The 18,737-nt window shown below is 36.6% G+C and overlaps 1 protein-coding gene across 1 annotated transcript in view; it reads left to right on the top strand.

The window, feature by feature from the left end:
* Positions 1 to 18,737, top strand: part of LOC117403006 (ephrin type-A receptor 7-like) — an 84,155-nt gene that overhangs the window by 38,701 nt on the left and 26,717 nt on the right. The gene's annotated exons all lie outside the window — the stretch shown is intronic.

The raw sequence follows: 18,737 nt of genomic DNA, 5'->3' as shown, positions 1-18,737 counted from the left end.
TTCAATTTTAGAGGTAAATGAGGTTACTTCTGAACAGTATTTGTTTTTCACTGCAAATCTTAATGAATGAAACGGCTAACAGATTATATATTTGGCTACAAGGAGAGTAGAACAATGATTTTTGTACATACAGCTATTTAATGATCTTCCTCTGAAAATATTTATTATTGTAGAAAATATTTATTATATATTATTATTATTATTATTATTATTATTATTATTATTATTATTATTATTATTATTATTATTATTATTATTTATTTCTTAGCAGACGCCCTTATCCAGGACGACTTACAGTCGTAAACAAAAATACATTTCAATAATCACAGTACAAGTATTAATACAATTAAGAGCAAGATAAAATACAATGACTTCGGTTCTAGCAAGTACAAGTATATGATAAAATACAATTCAAGTATGACAAAATACGATTCCGATTTTAATCATTCCAATAGTTGCAGAACGCATTCACTTGTTTTAAATTAACTAAAAGAAGGGGTAGGCTGTCTGTCAATCATGCCTGTAATTTAAAAGGCATTCTTGTTTTTTCCCTGCATTATAACATTTACAATAGCAATAACAATTATAAAAACAACAGGAGTTCAACACAGCTGTTTTTTAATTAGCAATGTATGCATAATAGATACAGCCTGCCCAGAATAAACAAAACATCTGTTTGTGTTTTTATTTTAGTTTTTAGATTTGTTGCCACTCAGCAAAGAGATTACATATGATATGTCATTATATTTATCATATCAACCAGATATGTGTCTATCAACCAGAATTTGTGTATGACATGAATTGCCTGTGTTTCTTTTAAACAAACTGTTCTAAATATGTGCAGTTTAAGATTATTTGTAAGCCCCTGTATTTTTTTTTTCAATTCAGGTTTGTTAATTTTATTATGTGGTTTTTTTCTTTCTGAAAAGCTGTGCTAATAATGACTTGGATATGTTGATATACAGTTTCACTAGTGATACAATTTCCAAAAGTACAATATGAGCTTTATTATTTCGGTTCCCTCGCATTTCCACAGTTAACCATGCTTATTACCATGGCCACCTTCATGGCCTGTCGCTGGTGTGATGTGCAATTACATCGTTCTTTCTGATAGATAATTGAAGTACCACACAATACCATTTCCATTGCTTGTACAACACTCTACCTGTGACTCACTTGCTCTGTTTATTCAGAACATCTGCTCCAAATGCAAAAAAAAAAGAAATAACTGACTCATTGTAGAAAACATTGCATCAGTTTGAAGTAGTTGTCAGGGTATTAAAAGTGTTTCATTTCCTGAAGGAGAACAAAGACAGCCGCCATAAAACCCCAATGCTGATGCATGTTCTAAGTGTTTGATAATGGAGAAATCCATTTTAACAGTCAATGGGATTGAACAGTCACCTCCTATATGGTGCCACTATCTCAAGACCTTGTTCTCATGAGGTAAAGAAATACATTTCCTCTGCACTGCTTGGGGTATATCAGGGCTTTCCAGTAACATTGTTGAAACAGACAATCTTACCTAGTTTGACAGGAGGTAAAAAAACGTCTACTTGAGACAGCAGTAAAGTAATTTGGCTTTTATAAGTTACTCATTTAACATTGGAGGTAATGACTACTGTAAGTATAGGGTTGTTACTATTTTATCAAATGAACATGTTAAGTAACAATTGTGCACAAGTGGTTTCATTTAACAAACAGCAGCAAAAACATCTGTTTAACCAAGAATATTGCCAATATTTATATTAAGTTTAAACATGAGTTGTATTTATTTTATATGAGAGCTGGGTCACATATAATCAACAGATAGATAAACGTCAGTTGACAGTGTTTATTTTCAGCATCGCCAGTTTGAGTGTTTCAGTATATTGATCATTAGGCAGGAGTATTAAAGCTATGTTTTAATGACTGTCTATTGTAATGATCAAAACCACCTCTTTAACTCTAGATAGATCCAGCTGGGTTTTTTCCATGGGGGATTTATTGACCTACTTATTAATAAATAAAATAAAAACTAAATTGAGTTGATGACTGTGAAACATAAGGTTGATTTTAGTGTGGCAGAATTAAGATCCCAGATTTGTCATTGAATCACACATATTTACTTATCTCAATATCAATTTTGTGTCTAAAAATATATACATGCTGGGGGTCCCCGAGTGGCTCACCTGGTAAAAGGTGTGCAGATTTGCTTTCTGGCTGTGCCAAGTTGACATTCTTCACTGGGGATTCCAGAGGGAGAGTTGCATTGGTTCTGGCAAAAACCAGAAGGGACTTTTTCTCTTCATCGCACGATAGCCAAACCACCGGCCAGGCACCCAGTGAGCTCAGATGGACACCTGCAGGGCTGGCCATTGTCCTCCAGTAGCTCTCTGAAGTCCGCTCTCGAGTTCCTGGGTGTTAAAGAGGAACCTGGCTTGGTCATGGGCCCACTGGACCTTCACTTCTCCTGAGCTGTGTGGAGAATTGCTGTGAGGTAACATAATTGAGAACCCTAAATTAAACTAAATAAATACAAAAAATGAAAAACAATAATAAAAATATATACATGTACAGTAAGACTTTCAGAGGCGTTGCATTGTACATACATTTCCAAATTTAAAGGCCAGTAAGTGGAAAAAGTTAATATTAAACAGTGATATACCTACTTCAGATTATTGCTTTTCTTCTTGGAAACAAAGACCTTCTTTGAGAATTCAATTGAGAAAGTGCCACTTGTAGAATGGCAATGCAGTAACCTTTAAACTTCTGAATTGGCACCTCCGATTATTAGTAACCTTAGGAACCCTAAAGCCGTTGTCTCTAAGAATTTAATAGCATCTCCCTTACTTAAATCCAGCCAGTGCACCTGTTCCGTTTCTCAGCTGCATATCTCACCTCTCCAAGATACATCAGCTTACAACTAATACCTTTTTAGCAAAGTGTAGGAAGGCCATCTGGTACTGAGACTTTAATAATTCAACAAAAACCAACACCAAAACGATTATGGTTTCCACAGAGAGGATATGAGAATGTTTACCTAAGCAGATGGAGTCACATCTGGTCTGGTGAACGATACCCAGGGTGCAGATGAATCATTCTTAGAAAGTTCGAGTGCATTTAAAACTTACTTACTGCTGCCATTATGATTTCCATTACATGAGAGTAGGAGTTCAAACTTCATGCTGATACTGGACTCAGCTCTCACCAAGATAAGCACCAACTAAGACATAGCTTCTTTTACTGTAAATGAATGTGATCCATCTGCATTTCCTTCCATCTGATGATGTAGATATCCTTCTGCCTGGTGTTGATGGCTGAAGTTTAATGCAGGCTCCAGGGATCAGTTTATTTTACCTCTTTGGCGCATCAACACACACAACAACTGCAATGCTGGCTCCAGGGATCAATCACAGTGCTGCCTCCCTAGCGCATCAGCATGACAATCGTCTGGACTGAGCTGAGTAGGGTAATTCTCTGGGGTCTTCAAGGAACACTCTTTTAGTTTCTTTGGTTTTTGCATACTTAACTACAGTCAGCACTCACATATCCGACCCTATAAAATTTTGACTTCAGTGACGGTTAAACGCGTGTGACGTATATCTGATTATTTCATTTTGGCCCGTTCCAACCCTTGTCCGTTTTTCAGGGAACACAAAAAAGATACAAGGTCAAAAATACGTAACTGAAAGGACTTTTAAAATAAGTCTTCCATTTAGATGTACTGTAGTTGGTTTTGTTGGTATAGTACTATATTTTCAACAGAAGAAGTATTTTAATTCAGTACTATATGATTCTGAAAATATCACTTGCCAAAAGAGGCGATACGTGGACTGTAATACAGTACATACTTTTAAATCCGGTACGTATTGGAGCAGTATGTAAAATTCCCCATTAACAACCAAACAGCAAAATTAAATCAAAATGTTACCAATGCATAGAAATGTGTAAAACGCAATTTAGCAAAAGATAAAAAAAACACAGTTTCGAGAATTAAAACAGTATCCAAAGTCAGTATTCAAAATTGCAGAATGTAGTGCTCGATAAGGCCCTAAAGAAAAATACATCACAGTGTCTAAAACTGTTTAATGATTAACTATTTTACATTACAGTAGCTGGTCTTGTCTGTTTTGTTTTTGCTGCATTTTTGTCAGGTGAAACTTGAGGAAGCGCTGTCTAACTGCACAAATAAAGACAGACTGATTTATGCATGTGAGAAAAAAAAGAAAGCGGTCTGTGACGGATGTTACAATTCATTTGTTTATTGAAGAGATGGGCTTTGTATCAGAAAACTAGTGACGGAGTTGGAAATCGCGTGTGATGGGTAAGTGCATTAATTTGTTACATTGTTATATATATATATATATATATATATATATATATATATATATACACACACATTTAATTTATTATAGCGCCTTTCACACCAAGGTGTCTCAAGGCGCTGTACAAAACAATCAACAAAAAATAAATTCTATAAATACATAAATAAATAAAATACAATAAAATAGATAAATATAAAAATAATCATAAAATTACAATATATTATAAAAAAAACATTGCAGACTGCTGTAAAGAAAGAGTTTAAGAAAAAGCAGTGGAAAATAAGTGCGTCTTAAGGGATTTTTTAAATTTGGCTACTGTTGTGGATTCTGTAATAAAAGTTGGTAGTGAGTTCTAAAGAAAAGGAGCAACACGTTTTGGAAGCATGCATTTTAACAGTCCAGAGTTAGAGGATCTAAGCTGCCTCCCAGGGATGTAAGGGCTAAGAAGGTCCATTATATAACTAGGACCCTGACCGTACAAAGCCTTGCAGGTCAACAGCAATATTGTAAAGAAAACATGGGACTGGATAGGAAGCCAATGCAAACACTTAAGGACAGGGGTAATGTGTTCTGTCCGCTTGGTACCGGTAATAACCCTTGCTGCTGCATTTTGCACCATCTGCAATCGATGCAAAAAGCGAGCAGGAAGATTAACAAAAAGAGCATTACAATGATCCAAACAAGACATCACATGCGTGAACTAGAATCTCAGCATCCCAAGGGGGCAGAAAACGACACACTCTGGTAATGTTCTTTAAGTAATAAAACCCTGTTTTTACCACAGAAGAGATATGTTTTTCAAATAAAAGCTTTGAGACAAGTTGAACACCTAAGCTGTGGACTAACAAAGAGGCATTTATAAGGCAATCCCCAAAAGAACATGAAAACTCAAAAGAGCAAAGCTGGGTATTGGATCCAGTAATATGTATATATATATATATATACACACACACTGATGTGTATCTGAGTGTCATATATCCGAGTGCTGACTGTATTTTCAGATCAGCCTCCCCACATTGGTTAAACACATTGTTATAAAGCTATCTAAACTTTTGTTGGGCTTTGTCGACTTCATTCGAGTAGTATTTTTTGTTTGGCGTCAACAAAAGTTGCTTCTAAAAACCCAGAGTTTAATTAATACAAAAACCAGACTCCCTGCTAAATCCAGGATATTAACCTGAATTCAATCTAAAAATGAATTTATAATTGACCTTTTGTTTTGCGGAAAAGTTAATTGAATTGCAGAAAAGTTAGTTGTCTGAAAATAGTAACATAGTAACATTGAGGACAAAGATTTCAATTTACAGTATACATCCTCCTGGAAAGTAAATGGGTAATGAAATCCATATGCCCTGTCAAAAATCTGGTTACCACCACCAAAATGAAAAATATGTACTGCCAAATATCCTGAAGCATTCATTAGGGGAACTGTAGGATTCCGGCAGTACTGTGTCCATTTGTCATGTGGATTATGCTGCTGTGCAGAACATATACATCTATGGCCAAAGGTTTTGCATCATCTAGAATTTTATGATTGAGACCTAATCAAAAATAAAACTATATGAACATAATTTAGATCTTTTATTTAAAATCACGTAATCAAAGAAACTACAAAATTATATCGCAAAAGTCTACCCGGAAGCCAAAATAGTAGTACAGTATTTCATGTTAGATTTCGAAGTGTGGAAAACTACAAAGCGGTATCTAATTCAGTATGTTAACATAACATTATTCAGTAGGTTTCATTTCACTTTATGAAGCAACATTTTTATAGGGTCATGCAAAACTTTTGGACATAGCTGTAGACATGCAAACAACAAGTTTAATTTTTTTCAATGAATTACAATAAAATTAATCCAAGCAAGAATTTCAATGATTACTACAATACAAGATTTAGTGTAACATGTCCAGTATAAACATAAAGACTGAGCTAAAATAACTTCAGCTGCATAGTTCCTTTACCCAGGTCTCCAGTTTGACATGTTGTAGATTAGATTTATTGCAAGGCTTTCATGCTTATGCATAAGGTAATTGAAAAAATAAGGAAGCACTTTTATTTTGGAAATTTATGAAACAACCTCATTCAGTTCAGTAAATGATAAGGTCTGAAAGTAAAAATGTTTCTTTGACAATGTCAAGTCAAAATGAAATCAGTATCGTTTGGACAAATTAAATTGTTTTTAACATGAGGAACAATTTAGGCAGATCATAGATCTCAAAGGATTTACTATGAACGGTTTTATATCTTTTAATAGCAAACGAGGTGACTAATAAAAGTGGTCCTTACTTTGCCCTCAAACAATTTCCTGCTTGCTGGTTTATGTGTTAGTGAATGCAGGTGAGCTGAAGGTCTAACCTGTCTCAGTGTCTCAGTGGTTTAACTTTGATCATCTTATTTTATTTTAAAACATTAAATATTATTAGTAATACCAACATTCTTTAGACTCTGTTTTCAACTTGCTTCAAAATAGGACAACTAATGTCTACATAAAAGTACTATATCAATTCTATATTTGGGGATAAATACATAAGAATACTGAAGATTCAAAAATAAACAAAAAGGATTTTTCTATGGGTTTGATATATGGCTAAGTATACCTCTTACCATAGAATAATATTCTGTTTTCTTGGGATCAAAGTACTTGCATTTTATAGCATAAATAGATTAATAGACCATGTGTACCAAATGCATGTTAAATCAAATCATTGTGTGCTTGATTTTCAATTAAAACACATTCATGTTAGAATACAAGCTAAACCCCATTCATTATTAAAGGTCAATTGTCCCCAATTGCATGCATCAAGAACCCTTTGATTCACAATAAGTTTCTCTTAAGCGTGACTCTTTGAAAATGAATCTTAATACTAAGTATTATTAGTACTTATTGTGCGTCTGTATTCATTTTTACTATACATTTGACTGATCTACCTGCATGGATGGAAACTACAAAGCATTTCAGGGTGGTGGCACTTTGTAGGTTGACAAATGTAAATCTGTTGTGCTGTTTCAATGCCTTTATAAAAGTTTGCATTTGGAAAAGCCACATTTGATACAAGTTGGCATTTAATAAGCAAATAGCATTCACTGCATTTTGAAAATGAGTTTGAAGAGTTATATCTGTGCCTCTAGCCAGTGGCAAATGTTATTCCTCTTTACCGCGGTTTGGACAGTGGTCATCATGAACAGTATATCAGCCTAAATCCTGTCAAATGATGCTAGTTGTGATGGAACACAATCGACTGGCACTAGGCTGATATTGCAATACATTACTGTAATACCAGAATATGAGAGAGAGAGAGAACACTCTAGCTTCAGTTCAGTTAGCCACATCTCTCTTTCTACACGTTACAAATATGAATGCACCAAGCTCCACCTGTATCTAAACTAGGGCTGCTACTTTTAAATCGAAAATCAATTTTTCGAAATTCAATTAATCATTATGTACATTGATATAAATACTAGATAATCGATTCAATAATTACATTTTTGTAACATGTATAGTAAATAACATTATTTAAGTTTATCAACAGAAATAGCTATTTACAGTATTTCTGCTAGAGAAGCAGTGGGCTACTCTTCCTGCTCATGTTGCACTAGCAGCTGATTTGCTGGTCCCATCCTACTTGCTTAGTAAGTACGCCCCTCTGTATGTTCAATATAAACCAAATTAAAAGTGCGCCACCTTGAATCTAGGGCACAGTCACAGGCTTATATTCCTAGCAAACAGCGTGTAAATAAATTGTGCTGTATATTGACTGTATATTGTTTGCGCTTCTTTGGAGTTTCAAATGAACTGCTATATAATGAATATTTAACAATATTCAATAATGTTAAAAACATGTGTTATTATTATTATTATTATTATTATTATTATTATTATTATTATTATTATGTTTTAGGCAGGGATTTCTGTATTGAGTGTTTCACAGATAGTGAAGGTTAGGTGGTACAGTATTAACAAGATGCAATGCATAATGCTGCAGCTGTCACTGAATAAATCTCTATATAGATTACATTCCAAAGTACTGTAATCTGTTTGGAATAAATATTTTATTAACACCTCTGTAGTATGTTAAACTTGCTTTAGGCTTGTTGCGAATGTTGCTTTGCCTCGTGGTGCACAACGCCTCGAAGCATCAGTTTATTGGACGTATATGGACACCCTGTCGGGCCTTATTGCATACATAACCATAGACACTGTTGTAAGAACAACAGAACACCAGCGCCATTGTTCAGTATTTAGTTAGTTAGAAAATGGAACAAAACAACTTTTTTTTTGCTAAATTATTCCCTAATGGCAATTATTCCAGGTGGGATTTCCCTGTAGTTCACCCCACAATTCCCCAGGCTAGAATCAAATTGCAATTACCTACATCAGTGGTCACTGATTCGAACATGAACAACTACATTACATGTTATGTTGCCAGTTTAATTACTTTGATGGTGGTCCTTAGTATCGAGCAGTCATTGTACTGAAAAAAGAAAAAGAAAAAGGGGGGGCATTGCTAGGGCCGTTCTTTAGTAGAATAATATAGATTAGTGGCAAATCAATGTATAATACCACAAAACAACTTACCAGGCCATGCCAGCTTTTTAATTATGCTCTTTGATTAATGGCAATTGTATTAGGCCAGACATTTTTAAGAGACAAAATAATAAATTAGATTCAAGGCATCGACCAGAGATTAGTTGCATGGGGAGCCCAAGAAATAGTTTGACTGGAAGCATGCATACTCCATTTGTAAGAGATTAATTCACATTATTTTAAACATTTTTTTAAAAAGAAAGGGCATTCTAAGTAGAAGCTCCTGTTCACATCTACTCTTATATATACGAATAAATACTGAACAAAATGGAGTGGGGGTTTATGTATTTGGCAGCAAGTCAAGCTTTAATCAGAGACTCCTAACTTCAAAGGTTGTGCACAGCCTCCCTATTCCTCTTGCATTTCAAGCCCTTCCTTCCATTCGCTATGTACTTTTCCTATGCGGTGAGGCAGTGTTTCATTTAAACCGAACATAACTGATTTTTATTAGACCATATCCTGGAAATGTCATTTAAAATAACTTCACCATCCAGTCTCGCTTTGATCCTAAATTACACAACATTCTTCTATAAATAGGGGCAATTATAAGAATGTTTTGAAGGATTTCAAAATAACAAAGTGTGTGTTGCGCACACCACTGTATTTATTCATTGTAAGGGTTGGTAGTGGAAGTAGTGTTTAAAGCTTATCATGGTAAATTGTTAGAACTACTAAAACATTCCTGGCCATGTATTCTTAATCTTTGACCTCAGTTAAAGTGATCTGCAAGCTACTTATGTTGCTTTATTGTGCCTTTGAAACGTCTTAAAATGTTTAACTTTCAGTATTCACAAACAGTGTAAATAACAAGCATTTCTTAAAGCATTAAGTAAGGATTTCTCCAGAGGATTCATACGTGAAATAATCTGCACAGAAACTATTGAAACGTATTTAAAGTGTTACCTCATGCAGACCCCCTAACCCACAACGTACATGTTTTACCTCTTTTACAGTCAGAATATTCTGTTCTCTTCTATTGTATTGTCTTAGAAACAGAAAAAAAACATAATTTTTCTACAGTATTAACTCCTCCATCAGATTGAACTCTTTTTTATACTGTGCAGTCTTTATACTGTGTTTGAAAACATTAATGGATCTTAAAAATGGGTAATATAACTGTGCATGTTCACTTGGGGGATTATATAGTAGGTCAGGTTTTAATAGAACCTTTTAAAATGTGTAAAGTGCACACCTGTTGTTCACGCATAATACCTTGTAACCGCAGCTTGTATATACAATACAGTACAGACACACACTCGGTAGAGGCATGCAAATTAAAAGCAAAAGGAATAGGCTTTACAAGGTAATCTTTGAGAAGCAGTCTTGTCAAATCACCCTTCTCTTTGTCCCTGGTGTTGTCTCCTTTCATTCCTTTATTTGTCCCACTACAGAGTTCAAGCTGATTTTCCATTTTGAGACAGCATATTAAAGAATTTAAGAAATCAAAGCTTTTCTAAATGTAATCTCTTTGGTGTGCTGGGGAAGGGGCAGGGGGGTAGTCAAATCATTGTGTTATTGAATGACTAGGGTGAATTTATCAAGTAACTTCAGATGAGATCAGAGGGGATCACACCCTGAATTTATTACATATTAGTTCCATTAATCCACATGCCCACATTCCACCAGCTGTGAGCTTTGTATGGTTTTTATAAAAACACTGCGAAAGAGGATTAGGGAACGATTTACAAAAATGGAACTTACTCCTTTATTATCTGGGAATTAACATGGGGGCAGGCTTAGCTACGACAAGATTTTCAAGGGCTGCTTTTAAAAGAGTGGAGCTGATCGCGGCATACTGGATCCAGGGCAGCGCTCAGAGACAGGTCTTGTGCAGGCTGATCCAGGGCACAGCTCAGAGGCAGGTCTTGTGCAGGCTGATCCAGGGCAGTGCTCAGAGGCAGGTCTTGTGCAGGCTGATCCAGGGCAGCGCTCAGAGGCAGGTCTTGTGCAGGCTGATCCAGGGCAGCGCTCAGAGACAGGTCTTGTGCAGGCTGATCCAGGGCAGCGCTCAGAGACAGGTCTTGTGCAGGCTGATCCAGGGCAGCGCTCAGAGGCAGGTCTTGTGCAGGCTGATCCAGGGCAGCGCTCAGAGACAGGTCTTGTGCAGGCTGATCCAGGGCAGTGCTCAGAGACAGGTCTTGTGCAGGCTGATCCAGGGCAGCGCTCAGAGACAGGTCTTGTGCAGGCTGATCCAGGGCAGCGCTCAGAGGCAGGTCTTGTGCAGGCTGATCCAGGGCAGCGCTCAGAGGCAGGTCTTGTGCAGGCTGATCCAGGGCAGCGCTCAGAGACAGGTCTTGTGCAGGCTGATCCAGGGCAGCGCTCAGGGACAGGTCTTGTGCAGGCTGATCCAGGGCAGCGCTCAGAGGCAGGTCTTGTGCAGGCTGATCCAGGGCAACGCTCAGAGACAGGTCTTGTGCAGGCTGATCCAGGGCAGCGCTCAGAGGCAGGTCTTGTGCAGGCTGATCCAGGGCAGCGCTCAGAGGCAGGTCTTGTGCAGGCTGATCCAGGGCAGCGCTCAGAGGCAGGTCTTGTGCAGGCTGATCCAGGGCAGCGCTCAGAGGCAGGTCTTGTGCAGGCTGATCCAGGGCAGCACTCAGAGGCAGGTCGGCCTTTGTAGATTGGGAAAGTGTCTGCGCTTTTGGGTTGGGCTGGGTTGTCTTGAGAGAGGGCTTTGTCTTATCAGGTAACACATCACTCAGTGGGGCTTAGGGCTGAGACGTTTCTGTTCAGCAACTGTTTCCACTGAGAAAAAAGGGCATTCTTGTCTGGGCCCAGGCTAATCAGCTCTTTCTCATTCTGTGAATTTAACAGCACTGATAGACGGCAATGACCAACCACATGCCACAGTGGTTACAGCAGGTCCTTTGGGAGATCCCTGGCTACAATTTCAGAAATGTTTGTGTCTGTATTGAAGAAGCCCGATTGGCTGGTTTTAAAGGGCAAGTCTGCCAGTCTTGAAGCTATGCACGATGACCATCTGTGACTTAAACCATAAGATCTTGTGTAATAGTAAAATAAACTTAGTAAAGGTATAAAAAGGTTGAAAACTTGATTTAATTGAGAACGGTACAAACTAAGCATGATTTGTAATTTGTTTCAGTTTGTACAGAAAATACAGTATCTGGTTTATCAGAACAAGTTATCTATAGTATCACGAGCCTGCTAGAATTCAAAAAGTAAATGTAATGACCAGTATTGTTTGCCTTGTGCTCTAGCTCCTTACTGAGTCAGATACCACTGGTCAATTTATAATCAAAATATTGCAGTGATTATCTTATACACTGCTAATAGACCCTGTACAGAATGAGAAGAAAACAAACAATCATACATCATAGACTTTTTTTTGGAACTGGTTTACAAGTTCAACAAAAGCCAACTCATTACATGTTGCTTTAAGACAGCAATGTAACAAGGATTTGTGTTCAGTGATTTCTGTAAGCTGCCTCAGGCAATAACGTAATGTTCAAGAATCCTTCAGCCCTTTAGGCTGGTTAGTGGCTTCACTGTCACAGCTAACCCCAGGCAGATTAGTTATGCTGCATGTCTTCATTTGCCCTTTGACTTCCCAACTTTCCCTTTTTTTAACATTAGGGTTAATGACCAGGCCCCCTCACCCTCAAAGAGTGAATCATGTAAATAAAATTGTAGCTAAGTATTGAACACACCTAATACTGTATGTTATTTTAGATTTACTGACTAAAGTAAAATTAGAAAGGCCATGTACCATTGGACTGAAGTTGCCTGAGCAGAGGAGGATAAGTGTTAGCAAATGGATAACAGAAAGGTTTGTTATGTGTTTTGTATTTTAATCACAGGAGTGTGTTTACTTATTGTTTTACATGGAGCTTTATAAGGAGCTAAAATAATATATATCTATATCTATATCTATATATATATATATATATATATATATATATATATATATATATATATATTATTATAGTATAATATATATATATATATATATATATATATATATATATATATATATATATATTAGTATCGTTCTCATCAAAACTTTATAGATACTTGTATAGATAATGCAGTAGTTCCAACTGGCTTTAAAATAAAACTAAGCGTAAACATGAAGACTAGTGAAGCAGAAAGATTAAATGTAAATCAGATATTAAAAGAGACTTCGAAAAAATAAAGTTTGTAGTATTAGAACAGCTCAATTTAGACAATGCGACATATAGAAGAATAAAAGAAAGTAAATGGATAAATAGACTGAACACGATTATGCCAGCGGGACTCAACAGAAAAGAATGAACTAATTAACTTCAATAAATATATAATATAACATTTAAATAAATAAACAAAATTCATTCAAAAGTTGTGCATGCTGATGCGCTGGGGAAGCCAAATCTAGACTGATCCTCAGAGCCAGCATTGCATGATATAATAAAAATATAAGTTTATATAAAGTAGTGTTAATTAGAATTAATACAGATTCAAAGATAGAAGTAAAAATGATGTCACAATATATAGAACACCATTACATCATGTAAGAATAAATCATGGATTTGAATGTAAACAATAACAAGTAGTTGTCATGCCGTCAAAAACCTATAAATACCTCCAATGTTTTGATTCAAACACAGGCTCCCTTGAGAAAGATATGTACAACATATCGAAACGTTGGGCAGCTGGCTCTTTGAGCTAAAATATATATATATATATATATATATATATATATATATAGAGAGAGAGAGAGAGAGAGAGAGAGAGAGAGAGAGAGAGAGAGAGAGAGAGTTTGGAATGCTTTCCTCTCTTAGGTTTCTAAGCACTTGACCACAAAATAATTTTCTCTTATTCTGAAACTTCTGCCTGACAAAATTGACTTTGCCTAAATCAGCTCTCCCTGCCATGAGAACAGTTGTTACACTGCTCAATGAAGGTATTCTCACAGTCTGCTTGTCCAGAGCTAGTCCTGTGGTCTTTGGCTTGTCAGCTGTCTTTAAATGAAATGTTTATTATCTGCATTGAGAATACGGGGGATTACTGAGGATTGTTTGTCACAGATTTGCAGAATGATTTAGAAAATACAGGGCCTGAAATAGTACAATGCAGTATATGCTTTGTCCACATATGAAATAGTTTAGTTTTCCAGGTAGAAAATCACATCAGGGGAACTAAATTGTAGAGATTATGATAACATGGTCATTAAAATCCTTCAAATAGAACCCTCCCTGGTATTTAAAAATAAAAAATAAATACAAACAGAAATATACTAAATTCAAAACCTTGGTCCCAAGGTCCGAATTTTAATTAGCATTAGAATTATTTAGATCCACCAACGTTTCAATCAACTGAATAGACCCAAATGTTTCCTAATTAAGTTTTAGTTTATGGTCATAATGCAATTACCACTGATGTTTGTAGAATATTGTTTATTTATATCAATATTATTATCAGAAATCTGATAATCTTAATATGGCCAACAGGTAAGCCCAGGAGTCACTCGAAGCTGGCATCTTCAGTAAGGCACGGGAGTCAGTGAAATGAGGGAGTTTTCTGAAAGGAACAAAACCTGGACCTAATTTAGAATCATTAAGCCTGTTTACTTTAATTATAGTAAGAGATGTTAATTGAGCAGCATTGGCTGAAATGTCACTGTTGAGTTTTTCTTTAATTTTTTTAAATAATTAAGTTGATATTACAAGTTTCCAACAAGCTCTTTTTCCTAAGCAAACTGTGTGTTATTTATTCCAGTTTTCAGTTCACTTAACTTAGATTGCATTTGTGATTGCATGTTGGTTTGCCATTGGTAAAAGATTTAATGGTGTGGGAAGAATTCTGGATGTGAGTAAACAATTGCTGATAGTTGCCTGGCCACAGTCAGTTCACAATTTGGACACTGACACAGAACAGTTGACTGGTTTTAAATAAGTGGGGACCCTGCTGTGTAAACAATTATATAGCACAGCTAACCAATGATTTTAGCATCTGTTACCCTATGAATACCGTTAGCAATTATTATTGAGTTCACAGTGCATTAAATGTTGCAATAACTGGTTAGAATGAACCTGTAGATTTCACTGTGCCTCAATGCCTCAATTACGTGAGGCCCCTCCCATACCATGTGCCTCACAGACATCTTTACTGTGTTGTATGCAAAAGAGGATATATATATATATATATATATATATATATATATATATATATATATATATATATTGGGTGCGGGAAACTGAGGCACTGTCCCCTGACACCGCGGTCGGACTGGGGTGTAAAGTCTGGTTCAATCATCAACTTAATCTGGCACGACTTGGACGCGAGGGTGTCCGACAACTAACAAGAACATCTTTTGAGATCCAAAAGGATGAAAACAGACATGAATATGTGTGCCTCACATAACGAGGACACAAACTCACCTCAAAATCCGGCTTCAGCGCAGCTGCTCCTGCCTTCCTCGGTGTCATTGGAAACTCCGCCCTTCATCAGCTTGTGATTAGTCCTCTAGTTTCTAGCCACTTTCAATGCAAAAACTCACAATAAACGGACATGTGCAATAAACGGACAATTTATTTTTAATAAGTGGACAATACATGAAATTAAATTACATTTGGGACTATATTACACTGCAGATGTATACATAATAAAAAGTTTCTGGTTTTATAGGCGGTATAAACCACTTCGGGCCGATGTATATTACCACCCCAGGCGTGGTATATATCATGGGAACTGCACGGCCTGTCATTATGACTTGGCTCAAAGTGATAACATAATAAACTCAAATGTCCACTTTAGCTGCTTTATGTTCTATATGCAATGCTATTAGGTGGATTTAGGTAACTTACATAAATAAATGCAAATTCAACAACAAATGTAAGTATTGATCAGACACCTTTTTTGTTTAGTTTTTTTCTAAATATTTAAACAGCTTATTTGAACATAAGTAATGCACTTGTGCATAGCAAGTTTTTATTTTCATTTTAAGTCAAATGGAGTACCTTGAGTGTTGTACAGTTTTTTGTTGGTTCGAGATATTATTTAAATGATTCTGTATAAAACTATTATTTAAAACTAATACAGTTAGTGCTATCAGTGTAAACAAAATAATGCTTATAAACAATGTTCAGATATGGGGAGCCGTGTATCCATGTTATATTCTGCCAAAAGGATTCCAACCAGATACTGTATGTACATTCTTGTAGGAGCAAGATTATTATAGACCTGAACATTTCTATTATTCACTTTCAATTTCTATTTTGTGCCCATCCATTTAACCTGAACATAAGAAAGTCTGCAGAGGTTGTTCCTTGAGAAGTGTACTTACTGGTCCGGCTCATCTCACAGGCCCACACTGAATCTGTGGGCTGAAACCTTGTCAAACCAACTTGGACAGCTTCCCTCACATTCATCAAAGCTAGGCCCTATCGTCATCTCAGATTGCATTTTCTGACTCACTGAACCACTGCTGACTGGATGGAACAAAAAGTGATTTTTTTTTTTTTACTTCTTTTTTCTTTTTTTTTTAATGTGTGCTTTGTGTGTGCAGCCTGCTGATTGGTTGAATGCCCTTCACTGCAAGACTACAATGTGTCCCAGCAACACTGGTGCTGCAGCAACTTCATTAAGAAGTACTTCATTAAGAGGCTGCAATATGGGGAAAGGATCACGTCAATCTCCTGTACTGCTGCACCGTTTAAGACAAAAAGCTTTAAACTTTAAACACCAGCAGTAGTAACGGGAGATAACTTTTAGCTTACCCTCTCTTCTCAGTTTAGCACTTAAGCAGTGCAGATAAATGACCCAAGATGACCTTACAGCTGTCCTATTATCTTTAATGTTGTAGTTCTTAGCTGTTTTCATAAAATCAGAATACATGTTGTAGTTTGATGCTTGAGATGACACTGCCCAAGCTGCACAATTCCAAGATACACAGGTAATCCATTTTGAAGCACATTTAAGCCACTGAGTATTCCCATATTATCCATAGATGATAGGATAGAATGATTCTCTAAGCTTTAAGGGCTGGCTGAAATAGTTCAGTAATTAAAATATTAGCTTATAGCCCAGAAATGCTTCATAAGCCCAGCCTACGAATAGAGAAAATACATTTTATAATGAAGTGGCATTTCACTGTTGCCACCATTTTAATAGTGGAACTAACCACCCGTGGAGGAAAAAAAAAAAAACGCAATTCCCACAGGTGGTGTTTTTTTTTTTTTTTTTGGAATGTATTCAAGAACAGGACATGATATAAATTGGAAATGAATTAACCTTTCTTTTGGAGCCGAGGTCACAAATATGTTCTTTAATATCTCAGAATGATTGCAAAAATGAACTGGCAAACAGTCACTTTAAGTCAGGCAGAACAATTTAATAATTTTCTGGTACACTAAGCCCCTCAGGTATGTTGAAGTCTTCGAGTGCCTAACTGGATCTTGTCGGCTTTTATGGCATAACTGGCTTCTGTGGAGTTCCTAATAATATATAAAAAGTGTCAGGGGAAGAGCCTTGCATTTATACAGAAGAGCAAGCCACCTCTGTGGGCACAGTGCTGTCACAATCAATGTCTTTATTACTACTTTCCTACAATCGCATTTCAGCACAGCTAAAGGGGTTTTGGTTATTCAGGTATCATTGAAAGCACAGGACCAGGCTAACCAACATGATGAGCAGACAGCCAGCCCTGTGCTTCTCTGCTAAGGCTCTGGAAGTGTACCAGCCAGCATTTGACTTCTGTCAGAGCAGCAGTTAGGTAGACCTTAGCAGAGGTTCACCTCTGAGTCACTGTGTGATCCAGGGGGCAAGTCATCGCCTCTTTGTGCCAGAGTCATATCTAACTATAAAACCATGTACAAGCACTGGAAGTGAAACCTGTGCATCCCTACATCATGTTGGTTAAATAATTGCTGTCAGGAGGACTCCATTTAATGCTAAACAATTTGGAAATGGCATGTATTTAACTAAAACCTTTTTTTTTAAGGAATCAGCTTCACTGTTATGTATACAAGTAATGAATAGTTAACTGCAAGAGATTCAGTTACAGCCACACACACCTGGGTTCTTGAACAGGAAATGCTTTTAAATTGTATTTCACCTTATAAATCTTTTGCACGTAATTGATACTTGTTGCCGACGAAGCAATGCAAAAGAGAGTGGAAAGCAGATACAAATGATGCTGGGGAAGACAATATGGTGTGCCAATGTGAGTCATTTACCAACTCAAATGCATGTGGGATATGTCTGTATTAGCTAAGCAGGAGGCATGTGTTTGCATACAAAAGATTTAGAGAACAATAAAGATAAGAAAGAAAAAACAGCCAAATAAATAATAAACACCATCAGCTTCATTCACCAAACCACAGTGACAGTATGAAACCGAAGCTCTATATTTCCGCAGTATTTATTTCAGAGCAGTTGTGGCGTGTCAAAACTCATTCATTGCGGGACACTTTGTGAGTGCTGTGTGGCTCCTCAGTGTCAAGGCTCAGCATCACTTGAAGGTGATTGATGCTGGCATGGAATCCCCCACAGCCTGGCTACTAAGGGTGGCAGCTTGAGGATATATCAGGGGTTAGCAAATGCTACAACCAGAGACCTTTGGTACCCCTGATCACATAACATGACAGAAAAGAGTCAGCACTTTTTATTTGCTTTGCTTTACAATCCTTTAGCAAGTGCATAAGTTTGTTCTTCCTTTTTTGTTTCAAAGTACTTGTCTTTTGGGATCTTGGTAAGGTTTTTTTTTGGTTTTTTAAAAAAAAAAACTCACTATGCTTAGTGATAAATATTACAGTTAAAGCACAAGTTTTAAATAACTCATCGACTGCTGTTTGTAAAGGTTAAAAGCCCTTGCCTATGCAGCGTGGGGCACAAGAAGGTGTCTTAAGCT

Source organism: Acipenser ruthenus, chromosome 5 (genome assembly GCF_902713425.1).
Source record: "Acipenser ruthenus chromosome 5, fAciRut3.2 maternal haplotype, whole genome shotgun sequence".
NCBI lineage: Eukaryota > Metazoa > Chordata > Actinopteri > Acipenseriformes > Acipenseridae > Acipenser > Acipenser ruthenus.
Note: the sequence above shows the minus strand (reverse complement) of the source record. Positions and strands in the feature narration are given on the sequence as shown.